This window comes from Ixodes scapularis, unplaced genomic scaffold (assembly GCF_016920785.2).
Source record: "Ixodes scapularis isolate PalLabHiFi unplaced genomic scaffold, ASM1692078v2 ptg000597l_1___fragment_1__unscaffolded, whole genome shotgun sequence".
Taxonomy (NCBI): Eukaryota; Metazoa; Arthropoda; class Arachnida; order Ixodida; family Ixodidae; genus Ixodes; species Ixodes scapularis.
The window spans coordinates 4,210,667-4,228,872 of NW_024610006.1; the positions used below are offsets into that span (position 1 = coordinate 4,210,667).

An 18,206-nucleotide genomic window follows, 5' to 3' on the forward strand; every position below is an offset into this window, starting at 1 on the left:
GAGGGATACAAGGATTCAGCGTCTGGCTGCTCCTCTTCAAGTGTCATCGTTTTGCACGCCATCTTACACTGATGACAAGTTTCCATATCAAAGTCATATAAAGACCTGATTGTCTCCTTAGTTAGGAATGCCAAGAGTGCAGAAACTTGTTCCAGTTGGGGAGAAAGAGAGGAAGCAGCCAGCACTTGGTTGTATGGGCTTCTGCCTTTTGGCTGCCTCAGGCACTCGGCTGTGTGGAAGTTGTGCCATTAAATACCTTGAACCTTGAACCTTACTGCATATGAACAATTTATTGATTACAGTGTGACTGCTGGAGATAATGTTTGCTCACTAAACAAGGGAAACTGCTGTTCTTGCAGCTCCTGCCATGGAGCTAATCAAAACCCTCATGATCTTGAAGGACTTCGCAACTTGTCTTGTCGAGGAATTATGGTATGGAACTTCTGCCGATCTCTTAAGACCCCAGCTCTCAACAGAACTTTCTTTGCTTTCCGATGGGGGAGTAGACAGGGGCGGGGAGCCACTGCCGCCCTTGTTGCCTTCATAAAACTAACACGCCTGTTTAGCAGAGGCTCCAGTGGTTCTGACATAAATATATAATCTTCAATTTGATGAACACACACAAAGCATCACAAAATGCTGGCAGAGCAGTTTTCAACAGATGAAGCCATGTAGAAACTCAACTTATTGGGCAAACTTCACCTCAGCATTACTGGACATACTGAAGGATGCGCTCTGGCACATAATGCGCGTGCCCACACCTGCCTTCGGAGTGGTGCAACCAGTCCATGCCACATGCAAATCAGAAATTCAGAGCCCACATCTATTGTGCACATGCATGATGGAGTGGTGCTTGTGAGCAGCTCACTAGCTATCTAGTAGTTTCAGTTATGGCACAGCTTGGGCTTGCCACGATGCGTGCTTTGTTTTGGAATGTGGCACTTCTTTCAATTTTTTTAACACTGACCAATCGAAGCTGTATGTTCCTGGTTGGGCTACTGTTATATTTATTTTGCTTCTTTTTTTTTGAGTTTGTGAATTTCAGTAGGTACAGTTTTTTTTTTATATTATTAAGGTTTAATGGTACTTTATAGTAAATTAGCTTCATGTAGAGCTGTAATTACAATATTTAATCAATGGTGTCCCCAAACTTAGAGGTTACCTGCATTTGCTAACTTCTAAAGTTGTGAAATAAACTATGATATACGGTAGTCAGCATTGAAATACAATAGGTTGCTCAAACTAATTAAATATTAAGAACGTTCCTAACATATTGTATACCAATTGGACGAATGCCCCCCGATATCCCCCGAATGTCTCCGATGTCGGAGGCCCCAATCTAAAAATTGGGGGCCTCCGATATCGAAGACATCTGATCTGTGGGAGAAGGGTCGGAGAAGGACGTTCCAGAGAAATCCTGGACGCACTTGAGGTAGCGTCGTACATCTACGCGAATTACGGTTTAGAACAGTTGTTGCTCGTGAGGCTGCTTTGTTCTTATCCGTTCGTGGTTGAGTCTCAGAGAGAGGACATTGAATAAGTTTTTAAGAACTCCCATGTTCTCTTTCAAATCTCTTCTCAAAAGGCAGTATGGCCTCATTCTCCGTGGGAAGGGGAATGCCGTCGAACTTAGAACAGTGGAGGGCCGAGATGCGGCCAGGCTTGACGATGACCCGTTTGCTACTGTCATGTGGGCTGTCCGGCACCGTCTGGTAGAGTCCACGCGTATTAGCACTCGGCGCTTTCCACTGACTCCCCTTTGCACCAACAATCTGACTGGCATCATAGACCTGCAAGGATCATGGGAAGATGATCTGTTTGCTAAGCGTGTCGAGGCACTTGAGGCAGAGCAGGACCCGCTCATCAGGGACCTGCTGGAGGCCAGAGCGGCTTGGGTTGCCGACCCGAGCCTCATTAACCCTATGGCCTTGTCCACCACTATAACTCGTGCCTTTGGCACTCACAGAGTGCGTCGTGTCTTTCCGGATCTACCAGACCCAGTCCTGGCCGATATCTCGGTTGACGACTTCTTTGCTGGCAAACGCGGGTCCGTGACGCTGCCAGACATTGGGGAGGCCAAGGAAGGTCTTCGCGCGACCTTGTCGGCAGTGGCCACGCAGCGGGGTCTGGCAGTGACGTGGAAGGGAGATCAACTTGAGGTGGTCGGGACCTTCGACTTGTTTAAATGTATCAACGGTCCCACCGTTGACATACCAGACTTCCCGGCCGAGTGGGTACAGCAGACTCGACGTCATAGCGAGACTGTCGGAGTCTCGCGGTCGAGAGGAGCCCTAAGCCGCCGCCGCGGGCCCCATTCGTTTGGGACCCGTTGCTCCGGCTGGTGCAGACGGCGGGGAAACATCAGGAGGGGGGCTGCCCGATCCTGCCCTTGTCGTTCAATGTCAGGGATCTTGTCGCCAAAGATCATAACTCGCTCTCTCCGGCGGAGAGCCTCAAATTCCGAGGAGGCGAAGACGGTGAGGCCGCCTGGCTGGCTCTCCCGAAGAGCAGAAGGAGAAGTTTTCAAAGGCGTTTTCGATGGGCTATTCCCGGACGGCTGAGGAGGTGGCCCTAGCTGCCATGGCCTGCCTTAAGCGGATCGGGGGCAATATCATACCCCCCGATCTCCTCGTGCCTGTCACTCCTGGCCCAGCGGGGTGCTTGGTCCCTTCGTATGTCGGTGTGGACCAAGAGGGTCGGCGGATAGTCGGCCGGACACCGGGATGGGGTTGGGGGCGATGGCGCGGCCGCGCCGGTGTCTATGTGAACGAAGGAAGTCGGGCCCAAGGTAGCCATACGTGGTGCGCGTCGGGCTGTCCGGGGGGCCTTGCTGAGAGGGGGTTCGCGGAGAGCAGGTTTAGCCAGGTGGCCTTCGTTGACCAAGCCAGAGGGGAGACTATCCGTCACGTGCCCGGGGCGTCCCCGGCCGTAGCACCCGCCGTTCATATAAAGCTAACGCTGCCTGGTCGGAATTCGGGTGTGAAAGCCGGTGGCGCTTCGGCCGCATTCGGAGCCCCCCTATGTCCTTATCCATGGATGCGACCTCACGCCTTCAAAACTGTAAACCGGACATGATCTCAAGTTTCAAGTTAAGAACTTCCATTCATCCTACACCTCAGGCTAGTCTATATAGAGCTATGACTTTCATCGCTATGGGCAGGAGCCAGCTTAGTTTGTATTGCTTGGAAGGTGGAGGGGTGATGTGCTAGGGAGCTAAACCCCGTCCCTGTCTCCCGTATTGTCTGCTATAATAGTTTAAAATGTCACTCAGAGAGAAGCGGGAGGGCGAGGCAATTGCCCCCCTTGCCTTGCCCTCTTCTTCCGATGCCACTAATAGGGTATGCAAACTTGGGGATTCCCTGCCATAAATAAATGCAACCCCTTATGGCTGCCACTGCATACAAAGGAAAAAAAGAGAGATGTGGTTCATTTTTCTCTTAGATGTTCATATCAGAGGGGATACAAACAGTCGTGGGTAGTTGCGGCTGAGTGAGCCAGCAGTGAGTGCTGCCTAAGTGTTCGATTCGGACTCTCGTTTAATCGGCAAGAAAACAAGTACCAGACAACTATTGGAACGTATCCTGTGAATGGCTCCTGGGATTTTCGCAAATGGTCTCTTGTCTTACAAATGAATGCACTCCTATTAACTAAGGGCACTTAGCGAGCTATATATCCGAGGGTAAAAGACTAAAAACAATGGAAAAGTAACAGAAACCAACAACACTTCTACTTGTTCATTGTTTTTAGCGCTTTTTCCCTCGGAAATATGGATCACCAACTAGCCCAAGTGCATACCCTTCTACACTTAGTGAGTTGCTTCCTCCCTTCTCATACTGCTGAGTCTACATTTAAGCATTCATTCTTCACAGGAGGACCGACACGACAGATTGACCTATCCGCTGATGCGAATTGACAAAGAGGACTCAAAGGCCATAACTGCGGTGTTGGAGAACCACTTATTTGAGGTGACGGACGGATTGGGCACTTCATTGATTTGAAGTACGATATAAAGTCTGCCTTGGCTTTGGATCTCATCACAAAGTAAGAAACTTGTTCACCAGAGGGAATATGTGTGCCATTTTTGCCTTTTTTTCCCCATGTCCTAACATTAAAGTGTTGGCTTATTGAGCTCTATTCTACTTTTTTTATCCTTTCTATGCTGACTTTTCATGAAAACCTATGGCCTCCGAACAGGCTCATGCTCCCTCTTTTATGTCCTTTTTCAGCTGCACTTCCACATTTCCAATGCAACCCTCCCCTTGTGAACATATACATAGCTGCTTTTAGATTTTAGGGCTACTGTTCATTGCAAAGTGCTTGAGTTGTCTCAAGTTGTATGTAGCAGCTCCCATAATAAGGACAGAAGTACTATTCCACATTACAGAGAAATCAAGGGAGGTATTGAAATTTGATACAACAGCTGCAAAAATAAAAGTACAGTGGTCGCACTTCAACAGGCTAAAAATGCCACTTGCCAGTAGAGTTTTTTTTTGTTTCAGCAAACGTTTGACTAACAAGGAGCCAATTGTACACTTCCCTTCCCCTAATTCTGTTAGCAGGCATTTACGTTACTTTTTACTGGGTGATTTTACACTCAGCACATAACACTATACTTGAGCAGAGTTCGTGTGAACCCTTCCTGGAAAGTGTGCTTAACTGTTTAATACTGAGTTTAGGCAACACTTCCAAATGGGGTTGTACTTACTCTACAAAATTCTTTAGTGCGAGTAATTAAATCCCCACTTCAAGTGTTGCCTAACTCTGTATGAAAGAGTAAAGCAGTCTCCAGGAAGGGATCATATAAACTGCTAAGTTTGCTGTTATGTAATATTAATTCTTGCTATAGAGCACACTAAACTTTTTAATACGGAGTGCAGGCACCACTTCTAAGGTTACAATAACTCTTCCTGGAGAGCGTGCTTAACTCTTTAGTACAGAGTTCAGGCAACACTTTTTCTTACATACGACAGACTGGTTGTCGCTTAAACAATTGTATTTAGGAGCAAAAAAGGGCAGTTAAAATAATGCACCAAACTCTGAAATTCAAAACCTGTAGACAGTCCTGACTCTTGCAAAACCATTTGTGTGACTATAGAAAAGTTAAGTGAGCACTCGTATGGGAGAGTAAAACATACACTAGTCGTGGAAAGGTAACGATTACCTATCCCTAGCAGGGATAGGCGGTATTTCAAATACAAGTAATTGAAATATGTATTTCAAATACTTTGTGTATTTTGAATTTCTATTTAATTACAAATTGGGTAATGCATTTGACGTGTGTATTTAAATACTAAAAGGTGGGTATTTCAAATACAATTGTAATTAAATACAATTTTGTGGGCGAAAATACATCCCTCAAATTTATTGGCACTGTCCAGAGCAGAAAGAAAACTACGTTCTGCACCGAATGCAGTGTCTCTTAATCAAGCACAAGCGTTTAGTGACTTTGTGATTACGGTGCTAGTCCAGGGCAAGAATAGTGATGAAATCGACGTTCACAGGCAGACTGGCTAAATAAGCGCCTGTGACAACTTGTGATGCTTTCCAGCCTGATTTCCATCCATAATTTTGCCTGGAACATTCTAAATGCGCGTGTCGTCCAGATTTTCGTTAACTGGTGCGAGTTGCAACAATAAAAAATTCTTTAGCTAGTGCTCCGTGTCTTGGTCGTCTCGGTTCTTTGTTGGTATATACCAACATGTAATCGACAAAAAAAGCTGCTTGAGGCTCTGTACTTTTTCACCTATTACGTCCAAGCTGATTACATTTTTTTGTGATTATATTTCTATTACGTTACTAGAGCCTCGCAAACTTACTCCAGAGTGTGCGTAGAGATACGTAGAAACCCGTTGCAGGTGCCCTGAAGTCGCTCTCGCAAATTTTGAGGAATGTATTTAGAAAAGTATTTGGAAGAGAACAAATACATTTGGTTGTATTTGTATCTTGTATTTAAATGCTTTTTGTAGCGTGAGCTACACTGGCCGAAATTGAGCAGTTTCGCGTGGCTGGCATAATGAGCCATGCTCCGTGCTGCGCAAGTGCGAGGAGCAGTGACGTCGCACGGCGCACAGCTGGCGGGGCGGAGGCCAAGTCGCCGCGGGATCCGCCGCCACCGCGCTCGCCTCGCCAGTCTTCGCATTCCAGAGGAGTGACGTCACAGCCACGGCAGACGCACTGGCGGCGCCGCGTGCCCAGCTATGTGCCTCCGTTGCGCAGTAGCCAAGTCTGACGCTGCACCGGAGCTGCTTGATAGCACCTCTCATTTTATGCGCCTAAGCTCACGCTGCGTATATCCTGGCATAGCCGAGGTAAGCCACCGCAATTTTTTTAAATGTAATTAGACTCGTAATTAAATACATTTTTGACGAAGTATTTTTGTATTTGTATTTTGATACATATTTGCATGTATTTTTCATATTCCTGGTCCCTAGAGAGAGTATAGCTTGCGATAACCCGGATTCTCTCCAAAAAGAGTACAGTCAACACCCGTCCATTCCTTTTTTAATTATTTTTTTAAGAGTGTAGAGTTAACATAATAATCCGAAACGAAAGGTCCCCTGCGTTTGGCCGCTTCGAAATGGCGGAACATAGAAGCGGAGATCGGCGGTCCCAGTTCGCGATTTCGATGAGCCCTATCGCTGCCGAGGCCTTTATATGCACCAAGATGCAGCCAAACATCACCAGTAAAGTCTTTACCTTGTTATTTTCTGTCTTTGCAGAAGAACACAGGAGTCGCGCAGTGATAAATTTAAATAAACCTGACAAGTGCTCGAGCAACTTCAACTTGTCGCGGCAAAACGAACACGCCTAACTTTTTGTTTGCTTTATTTCTCTGCCTTTTTTCGCTCTTTCTCTCGGGACTGGAGATGTTAGCGCCCAGGACTTGCCGTGTTCTACTCCTGTCTTTACCCGCCTGGTTGAGGTTGTGCCGGCGTGTCCGTTGGGAGCCATTCATAATGTCGGCAAACCGATTGCTCGAGCGTCGCCTTGTCCTGGTTCCTAATGATTTCCGGAATTCTAGAAAAAACAATATTGCTGGCCGTGGCTCCGTTGACACCAAGTTTTACGGCTAAAACAATCACAGAGCAACTGACTGTCTTCAACCTCGAGTGGGTGCACAAAGTACCATGCAGACAAGGCCCCAAAGGACACAAAACATAGGATAACAGCAATGAATGCCTCCAACATGGATTCCAGTGGGTTTTGATCAGATCCACGAAGAGGTAGCAGCATTGAACCATGGTATTGTGCAACAACCCTATACTGGTAACAAGTTACTGCTCCGTTCTAATTTACAACCAACTGTCTTTGACACTTTCAATCCAATCCGAGATCCAATCCGCTGTCACTCCGTGCGTGTCGCCAGCATTGCTCGCCTTGGCTGCTCTGGTTTCTCACTTTCGCTTGTTCCTTCGATAGCTTCTTGCCAACCAGTCGTTCCACTACCACCTAGAGGTTAAAAACTAATTCGTAGTGTTCACAATGATCTACGGGTACATAAAGTACATGAAAGGCGGGAAACGGGCCATTTTGCCATTTTTTCTCATCCTAAGGTTCGCGCCGAAGTCGACCGAGGACCTCACTCCTACTTTTGTGAAAGCATACTAGTAAAAGCCAAGTGAAGAAAAGGAAGGCTAATAAGATGCCAATGTGATCCAACCTGGCAGTAAGTATAGGGTGACTGAAATAACCAGGCTCGATCTAAAATGGGCCATAAAAATTGGCGCCTGCACATAGCAATCTGAACTTTGTGTCAAAGGTATATTTCACAGGTTGGTTTTTGTAAAATTACAAAGCGTAGCTCCCTTTCTGCAAAACATAGGGCTAAAAAACTTGCAAGGGTAAACAACGGATGGCGACGTAAACGACCAAGTCGAGCGGCGAGGCGCGTTTGGCGTCCGGTTTTCCGCAGCTCGCCAAGGCCTGGCTTCAAGACGCGCCCGCCGCAGCTCGCAAGACTCCCTGACTACTACAAGATCATCATCCGTGCACGTGGTGGCCTCAACCTAAGCTCGATGAGCACAGGCAAGCTGCAAGACTTCGTCTTTAACACTGCCCAGACCAATTACAACGTGGCACGCGATGATAAAATTCGAATCAATGCCATTCAAAACTATACTACTCAGCACCCCCTCTGAAGGGCGAAGAGAACTATTTTCTGGCCACATATATGGCAAATCCTGCGAAGATCTCACGCGGAATCATCTTTAATGTGCCAGATTACGGTCCACCGGAGAACATCAGCCAATACCTAATCGACTGCAATCACGACCCGGCTATTCTCCTTGCCCGTCGGATGTCTCTCATCACCGCCCCTCTCTACGGCAAAAGGTCCAAACCCTACGGCAAAAGGTCCAAACTCTACGGCAAAAGGTCCAAACCCTCACACAATAAATCACTGCCGTTTAGAAGGAAAATGCAGACTTACGACCCCTCCTTAAACAGAAAGGTTACCCCTCCAGCGCCAACTCCTACCCCTCCAGCGCCCACTCCTACTCCTCCCCCACTACCCGTTGCAGTTGCCATATCCTCACCTGACAGCACCGCCCAGTCTGTCAAGCGTAGAGTAATCAATACTATGGCCTCAAAATCGTAGACAAATTACACCGACTCAGCGTCAATGACCGAAATGTCTCGCATTTTCAGTGCCAGACTGCAAACCTTAGAGCAAAACGTTACAGCCGTTGTACGGCGATAGAAAACGCTGTCTCAAAGTACTCCTCCAGATTGGCCCAACTCACCAGTCAAATAAACCAACTCACCAACATCTCATCCCAGTTGGGGTCCTAAACTCCTCCACCACCCCCACCATCCATACCCTACCTCTAACAGTGCATCCCTCAATATGGCTTTACCTCTCCCACGCCCGCCACGCCTCAGTAGGCACCAAACCACTATCTGGCAATGGAATTACCACAGCTTCCGACTGAAGCGTGGCTATCTTTAACACTGCCTCCAGTCCCTCCAAACTCCCCCCGATATCATATTGATTCAGAAAACCCGCCGCGCGGTCAAACTTGCCATCTATAGAGCCTTCCAAACTCCTGACAACGAGGAACCCAATACCGCCATCCTCACTCGTAGACATCTAACCGCTTCGTACAAAAATCTTGGCGGAGTCGACGTGGAGCACGACATCGTAGAGATCCTTCCCCAAAGGAAAGGCGGCCCATGTCTCTATATACTAAACATATTTAGCCTCCCGTCGGCTTGCAAACACCGCTTTGGCGTCCTCTTCTCGCGTGCCTTGAGGGAGGAGGGTCCTCGGTAGCAGAACCATCAAACGGCACTTGAATGCAACATAGAAGTACATTCGGACAGCATTGTAGACTTTGTCCAAACGGTGAGCTAAAAATACATATTTTTCGTGTATGGCTCGTCTAATTACTATTATTAGTATTACTATTATTATTATTACATTTATTATTATTTGACCGGGGCATTCAAGACCAACAAGCTGTGCGTTGTTTCGCCGTCAACGAGTCTGAGAGCGCTGTTTGTTACGAAGCTGGCGCCGGATATTATCTGCAAGGACGACTCTTCGCGCCTGTCCTCCGTTGGAATCGACAAAGTGGAGTGCCGTCACCTAAAGACCCGTTTCGACACTTACGGCTCCTTTCATGTGGCCGCGGCTGCGGAGGATTTTGAGAAACTTGTTGATCCAGCTGTGTGGCCTAAATCCAGCCTTTTTAAACCTTTCAGAGGAACCCTTCAGAGAGACATGCTCCACGCTTCAGAGGGACATCCCACAACCGCTGACAAGTGATGCCTGGCATAGATTTATTATATCAAAACGTCCGCGGCTTACGCACAAAAGCCGATTGCTTTTTTTTGTAACGTTACAGTGTCTAATTATGCAATCTTCTGTCTAACGGAAATTTGGTTGCGTCCTAACATCGGGTCCTCCGATTACTTTCCGCCTGGTTTTGTTGTGTACCGGCACGACCGTGACTTGTTTCAAGGAGCTGGAGCGGGAGGCGGTGTGTTGGTCGCGGTCGACAGCTCAAGGAGGCGTCAAGATTTAGAAAACTTTCCTGAGAGCTTGTTCGTCGAAATTGAGTATGCAAAGAGAGAACGTGTTCTTATTGGTCTGTTCTATCTCCCCCCAGAAAAGCCACCTGGTGATTTTCAGCGTTGTCTGGTTGGGTTAGAAAAACTCAACGAGCTACAGGCGTGCAACGTTTTGACTGATAACTTTTATTGAAAGGAGAAATGCAACCATCTTTTAGACTTTTCTTCTTTTTTGGATCTGAAGCGGCTCAACAATGTTCTTAATAAGCAAGGCAATGCTTTAGATTTATGTTTTTCAAATACGAACGGTGTACGTGTGACTTGGAGTGAAATGCCAATGGTGCCTGAGGATATGTACCACCCCGCGCTTGATGTAGTGATCTCTATTTTTAATTACCCAACTCGCAGTAACTCTGATGCCTCTCCGCCGCAAGCATTGTATAACTTTTCGGCAGGAGACTACGTCGGAATGTTGCCCCTCAGCTTGAGAGGTGGTGGTACATTCCGACTTGAGGAACACAGAAGGGATGTGGTGAAGGCCACGCATGCCACGAGAAGCAAGTCTGAGCTTGTTGACCACAGCTGGACGACTGCGCATACGTTTGACTTGGACAATGCTGCTCGTGAGCAGAGGTGAGGCCCGAGGAAGTTCGTGGAATCGTGGTTTATCCGCCGAGACCCCGAGGCGTGCAAGACGAACCGGGGCCCCCCACCGGACGTTTACGGGGACTTGTAGATTAGAGTCGACTGGTTTTGACTCTCCCAACCACCGGGCCAGTTCACACTGATGATGCCACCCGGATAGGTGGCGAAACGTCTGTGTTGTTGTTAATTTTTTGTTGTTGTGTTAAGCCACTGTAAACTTATTCCGTTATGACTACCCTGGCTTTTGGAGCATATTTGCATTCAGGAGTCGCTTCAGCAAAGTTGCGTCTGTCGCCCCACAGTGCTTTTTTAGCTTTGATGCACACGTTGTTTATATGGGTATTCCATCTTAAGTCAAGATTAAATACTACATCTAGGTACTTAAATTCTTTAACTCTTAAAGCTCAGAACCATTCATGTCATAATTATAGGCCAGCAGATTTTTTGTTTTAGTTATAGACATAAATAATGATTTTTGATATGGTGTGGAAACCCCACGATTCGTCATTTGTCGCACCAATGCCTATTTTCTTTTTTTTTCTTTTTTTGTAAATTACGGTTTAATTTGATCTGATCATCTTTTGTTTTCATTTTATTATGAACCACACAATTGTCTTCAAAAAGTTTGATTTGAACTGAAACGTCATAGGGTAGATCGTTTATAAATATCGAAAATAAAAAGAGACCCAGAACACTTCCCTGAAGTTTCCAGACCAGATCAAAAACCGCACAAGGTTTACTCCCCCTGACCTCGATATAGACCTTTCCAGCGGCAGTCTCGAACGAAGCGATTTCCAGCGCGCATCCCTGGTTTTGAGACTGTACGTCAGTGTTGCCCGACTGCGCTGAGCTGTGGGTTTTCTCGTCAGTAGGCTGTGGCAGCCTGCGTAGGAGCAATTTTGAATGCTGGTGGCGGCAAAATCGCCTCACTTTATTTTTTCTTTTGTGTTCTGTGGCGATTATAACGGCACTATACACTCAGCCGTGTCAACCTTAACTGCCTAATATATTTGACCACACCAGAGGATAGCCGAACTGCATGGGTATTGCCCCCTCACTATATGAAATTCAACGAGTCTCATAAATCGAACAACATATATTGTACGCGTACCCCACGGTGCCGCGTTATCCGGACATGATTTGAGAAAGGTCTCAAATAACACAGCATATCCAAAATACAGTGTCGACGACAGTCACTTCACGACGATCGCACGGAATCCGGCTTGTCTTGGGGTACGTTTTGAAGAGTGATGTTTTTTATACACAGCACTAGTGCGAATGAACGAACGTGTCTATTTAGTTCCCATTCCCCGGACCCTATCAGCTACTTCTCGCCAAGACCGGGAACATATCCGGGAAGGCTTTTCGGAGATTATCTCAACGGAAATAATCCTCGAAGAACTTCGAACGGCCTGCGTCGCGGGCTGCTTGACGTTCGCTTTCTTCGCCCGTTCTCTTCGCTCGTTTCTTGCGAAGGTCCAGAAGGCTATAAGTCCTGGTATTCCCAAGTTCTCACAGTGGAAGATTACAAAAACACGCAAGCATCCTGAACAGGCAAATAGAGTAAACACTTAGAAGGAAAGCCGGCGAACTCCGAACACACGATGCAGGTGGGGAGTCGCGCTGATCGGGTTTCCACAGCTCAGGCGGGTGGCAGAAATTTTTGGCTAATAGGGGTCACTCGAGTCGCAAAATGGCGGCGGCCAGCGAGCTGTTTCTGCAAAGGTCTATACTGTCTCCGTGATAAAAGATAAGAGGAAAACCATATAATAACTTTAAAAAAGAAAGATATGTACTTGTCTGTTTCTGACCTCTTTGGGTTTATTCTTTCTGTGTTTGTAAGTCTCTATAAACAAGCTCCCTAAATTTTAATTCAAGTTGTGTGAGCTTCATGTCCTGACTCAGTACGTCCGCCCGTCACCCTGTGTTCAATCCCCGCAACTTCTTTCAAGCCGTCAGCTACATCTCAATAATTAACTTTCTGCGGCTCCGTCTACGCTCCCTGGGGCTTTGCTTGCGAAAAAACGTGGCCCACGCCTCCGTGGACTTTGTGCTGGGATTCCACTCCCATACTTGGTTGTCAAGCTACAGGATCATGCAGATTTCAAGAATAGAGATATCCCAGGAACTTCGACTCATGAGAATGACTCTCCCCGGCCACGACAGCACTCCTCGATACGTTTTACGCCACAGACCCTCGTTCCTCTTCCTCAGGAGTTCTGCAGTCGGGCTCTTGGAGGCCGCAGGGGTAAAAATCCTGGGGAGGTACGCAAGTCTTGCCAGAAGGCTTCGGACTTCAACTGAAACCCCCTGTTGTACTTTTGGACAAACAGCTTTCCCCGGACACGGTGGGACTTCTGTCTCACGGGCCCAAGTTCGCCCTAGACCTTCCAGCATCGAGGGTAGACCAACTGACATCCGTTTACAAGGTAGCAGCAAGTAACCCTGAAAAGGATCGTCAGAACTTCGTAGGGACAGCTGTGCATTCCGTTTGTGCCCACCTGCCTCCTCCAGGCAAGTCATATGTATGCTCAACAGTAGAGGAGCTCCGCAACGCCCAGCTAAAGCTGCTAGAGTAAGAAAAGATGGTAGTTTTCGTTGTTATGAACGAGGACATCTAAGAGGAAAAGGTGGAAGCTGCACTCGAAAAAAGAACTGCTTTACTCAAGGAAAGACCTTCAGGGTCTTTAAGGTCTGAGGCTAGGGAGATATGCTCTCAACTGAACCTCCCCGCTCTGAGAAAGAAATGCGTTAGCTTTGCCCGCACATCAGTTCATAAGAGTGCCTTTTTTTTCTGCAAAGACCCATGCAGAAAACGCCCCGCTCCGCGGCATTGTTTCGGAGAACGGGTGCTGGCAGAAGAATGGTCTCCAACGGCCAACTCTGCCAGCAACACCAGCGGTCGAACCAACGAGAGCCCCTGGGAGACAGACGGTCTCCAACACAACCATGGCAAATCGTCACCAATGACTTCTTCCATCTCCACAGTGTCACCTACCTACTTGTAGTGGACTACTTTAGCAAGTACATTGTGATAGAGCAAAAGGGGGACACCTCTGCTATCAAAGGATCGCAACCCTAAAAAAGGAGTTTGCTTGATTCGGCATTCTAGAAGGGGTCTGTGACAACGGCCTGCCATTCAACTCTGAAGCATTCAAAGGGTATCTCAAGTGCTTGGACATGACAAATAATCCAAGTTCTCCTGATTACCCACAGTCGAATGAACTTGCAGAGAGGTCAGTTCAAAGAATGAAAACAGCTTGACCAAGGCACCGAAGGAAGGCAACGACCTGTCTCTTGTCCTTATGGAGCTTAGGGACACACCGATGGATCAGCTCCTGTCCCCATTGGAACTGCTAATGGGCCGCAGGATCACAACCCTCAAGCCAGCTGCTCCGCGTTAACTTGAGCAGCACTACAACATCAGGGAGGTTCAAGCACGCCTTCAGTTCCGTCAAAAGTGTCAGCACCGACATGGTGACGCACACAGCAAACCACTACGTCCTCTGAGTCAAGGCGAGAGAGTCTATTTCCGTCGAAACCACAAATGGGAACCCGGAATTGTGGTCCAAGTCGGACAACAGCCACGATCATACCTAATCAGAGCGGAAGACGGGGGAGGGGAGGGGGGGGGCATTACAGAAGAAATCGATTCCCCATCTGACCATTCGCTTGAAACAACAACGCGATCCCTGAGGACTACTACCAACTCACGTTCAACGACCAACCTCACCAATGTCCTGCCCAGTAGTCCCGCATACCCGAAACCACTCGATCAAGCCATCAAGTTGTTCAGCCAGCAAGGTATCGCCGAATCTGTGGACTCTGAACTCTTAAAATTCGCATAAACTTTCTTTTTGCAAAATAAAAGGGAAAAAAGGATCTGTTATGTATTTAGAAAACTATGGTTGGTGGTGCCCACTTCGCAGTTTCTCACAAATCGGCGTTGATACCCACACGTGCGACTCAGCTAGCCTTACACCACAAAACAGCTATGTGCCTGGCGTCGTTCCCGTTCTCGTAATAAAGTTTGTCAACCAAAAACATTTCAGTATGAACAACGTTATCCACAAACACGGCACGTGTCAGTTCCTGGATCTCCTGGATGTTTACCTCCACTCAACCTCAGTGGAGTACGAGGGCAATGTTTATATAAAGAGAGCGGAGGTGTGCATCAGGTCATGCTTTGCAACAGTTATGAGTAAGGTATGTATTTACTCGCACAATGAACGCACTCGCGTAATGAACGCACCCCCCAAGTCGGCTTCCAAAATTTCGACTTTTTTTTTCACTTGCATATTAAACCCACCCCCAACTGGGAAGTCAAAACTTTGACCCCCTCCCCTTTCCCCACACGCGCGAAATGAACGCACTTTTCTATCCTGGTGCAGCGAGGTCGCAAATGCATGGGTAGCGTGGCCGAACAAAACGCCTTGCAAAAGGCCTTAAAAATAAAAAAAGACCCATTGGAATCATTTATCGAAACTACAGTACGAAAACCAGTGTCTCCCACTTAGACTTGGTTCTTTCTAATTTAACTTCTCTTGAATCACGTCGGACAGTCGCTCGCCTTACTCTTTTAATAACTTTTATTACAACATGCAATCATTTATGCTCACTCACTGTAAGTCTGTCTCATACATTTCTTTGCGTCATGATCATTCCTTGAAAATTGCACCTATATTTGGTCGCACTAATAGATACAAATACTCTCCTCTTGCTCTGTCCATTAAAAATGGGAATGCTCTCCCAAACGACATAGTCACTGAATAGAATGATAAAAAATATTCCGCAAAAAATTTTTGGCTTTGGTACTATGTTTTCAGCGCCATGTCTGCTTGTGTTTCCTATAAATTGTGCACTGAGTCGCCAGTTCTGTTGTGCCCGGTTTCTGTAAACTTTGTTCTGAATTCTGTATAGTTTGTTTTTAGTTTTTGTTTGTTGTTAATTTTTAACCTTAGTTAGTTCTTTTATTTCCATTATATCATTGCATTTGTTTGTATTTTTCTACCCCCCCTCATGTAATACGTTTGAACGAACGTATTTGAGGCGAATAAAACTTGAAATTGAACTTGATTCGAGTCCATTGAGCTGCGAAGGCGAATACATCGGCCATCGGAAGATGCCTAAATGCTCGCTTTAGGGAACACCATTTAGATGTTACCAAGGCATCATCGGACTCGTTCCACCCAATAGTTCTGCATGCCCGTACCTGCCACGATTGCACCCCACACTTTGAAAACACCACTTAGCTAAGTTCGCACATAGATAAATGTGGGCCCGAAACAATAGAAGCGTTTAAGGTCAGATATGCCGTGAGCAATGTCTCTGGGACATCTTTGGCTTTGTCGTCAAAAAAGCTGGAATTTGTAGCGTAAAAATTATCGTAAAAAGCTTGTTGTGATCAATTAATTTTGTCTTTTCCTTTCTTTTCTTATTTATTTTCCCCCCTTTTCAGGGGTTAATTTCCTGATTATAATGCAGTTAATGTAAAGGTACAAGCGAGCTGGACAAGAACCTAGCTGTGTTTGGAGATTTGTGTTTGTCCTTTGTCCCTCTTGTTCCCATTTTCCAGGATTATTTTCGTCATTAATTTCCTTTCTTTTTTTTCTTCCTTTCCCCCTTTTTCACGAAATTTCCTTAAGTTTTTCCCTATAATTTTTTTGCTATCATTTTAATTTGGTATTTTTAAAGTTTGTGAGTAAATTGGTTTTATATTAAATTTTGAATATTTTCGTTTTCTTTCAATTCTTTGTCGTTCAAGGTCGTAGCGTAATGGGCATCTCATAAATGTTCGCTGCTCATTGAAAGAACTGTGTGTGTCTGTGTTTGTCCTTTACGTGTTTTATTCTTTCAGTGCATTCTGTCAGTTCCTCAAGGCTCTTCTCACATCATGTGGTGACATTTGCGTCCAGTGTTATATAGCCCTGTCACACGGAAGAGGTGGAGGAGACCAGCTTACTAAAAAGTATATCAGCATCACTGGTATTTCCTTTCTCGTTGGAAATGACTTCTGCCCCTTTTGTTTAATGGGAGTCCTTTGCATGTTCTTTGCTTACTTTTCAAACGGTTCAAAAGTGTGATATGGGGTAGGCAGTTATGCGACAATGGTGCATGCCCAGTATATCACGGTAGCTTAAACAAGAGACTTTGGAAGTGAACATCAGGAGAATCTCCTGTTTCATTCTTTCTAATCCAGGGTGCCAATTTCGAAACATGTTGTACAATCTTTAAATAACTTTTAGCACAAGGAAGGAAAAAGGAGAGGAGGCATTATGTCAGTTCGCTATGCAATTCTAGAGATTTTACAACAGTACAGTACAGGACACCAAGCCGGTTGGAACCAGATCATTACATCTGTCAGTGTGGCTTCTAGGTACTTTAACTAGCTTATTAGTTCGCAAAAGAGCTCAATGAATTGTGGAGGCTAAGCCTCGTAAGACTTCTGCAGACTGACTGCACTGAGCAATAAAACGAAGAATTCAGCTGGATTGTGTAACGTAGAAAGATAAACCGGGAAAAGAGCATGGGCAAAACTGGGGAGCTAAACCACACAAGGCATTTCGTGCTATGTCTCGTCTAAACTATTTTCTTTGTTGCTGCACTTTCTGTCATCTTTAGCAGGCAGTATGCACTGATTTCACTTACATATTGGGTGGATTCGACCATAAAGCTAGACGTTTGTATTAGAAAACCAAGCGTATGTTTTATCGGAGTAATGGCACATAGAATTTGCACTCTTTTTAAGAGGGATAATTTATCTAAGCCAATTGTTTCATACTAAATTGCCAAAGATTCTGCCCCAGTTTTCAAAAACAGACTGGCAAATGCTTTCATTTATTTAGTAACATTTGATCTGTTTATTTACAGGAAACACTGCCTCTATTGCTGTCATCAACAGCCAGCTGGCTGAAATCAAGCCACCACACAGCTCCACGAGACTCCCAAGGGCACTGAGCACACGCCTATTCTGGAAGGCTTCCGAATGGCGCCACTGGCTGCTGTACCACTCGCTTCCCTGCATGTACAGGGTCCTTCTGGACCAATACTGGCCGTACATAAAGAAGCTGGTGGAGGCCGTCCATGCACTTTTGAGGGACACCGTAACTCCAGCATCCATTGATGTTGCACGCGAGTTCTCCCCCTTCGGTTTCTTTGTGTCCTGCTTCGGGCCAGCTTTAATAATGTCATATTGTGCTTTCAGAGAAACTCCTCTGGACCTTTGTGGGCATGACAGGGAGGCTGTATGGAGCTCCAGCAATGACGTTCAGCCTGCACCAGTTACTCCACCTAGCGGAAGCAGTGCAGCAACTGGGGCCATTGTGGGGCCCTTCTGCTTTTGAATTTGAAAGCGGTAACGGGCAGCTTGGGAAGCTGGTGAAAGGATCAAATGCTCTTCCGGAAAGGGTAGTGAAGTATCAGCAGTTGGGATCAAACTTTGGTGTCCTCGCTTCTAAGTGACAGCGTCAAAGTGATGTGCTGTGATATTCTGGGATACACTAAACACCAAAACTTCAAGTACGCAAACGAAGTGTGCCTGCTCGGTTCCT

The 18,206-nt window shown here is 46.3% G+C and overlaps 1 long non-coding RNA gene across 1 annotated transcript; it reads left to right on the top strand.

Annotated features, from left to right (window-relative positions):
- The first annotated feature begins 3,800 nt into the window (after positions 1-3,800).
- On the top strand, positions 3,801-17,979 carry LOC121834155. The gene is made up of 3 exons (XR_006077106.1): positions 3,801-4,041; positions 16,514-16,624; positions 17,527-17,979. It is a non-coding gene; the product is annotated as an uncharacterized LOC121834155 (long non-coding RNA).
- Positions 17,980-18,206: the final 227 nt, after the last annotated feature.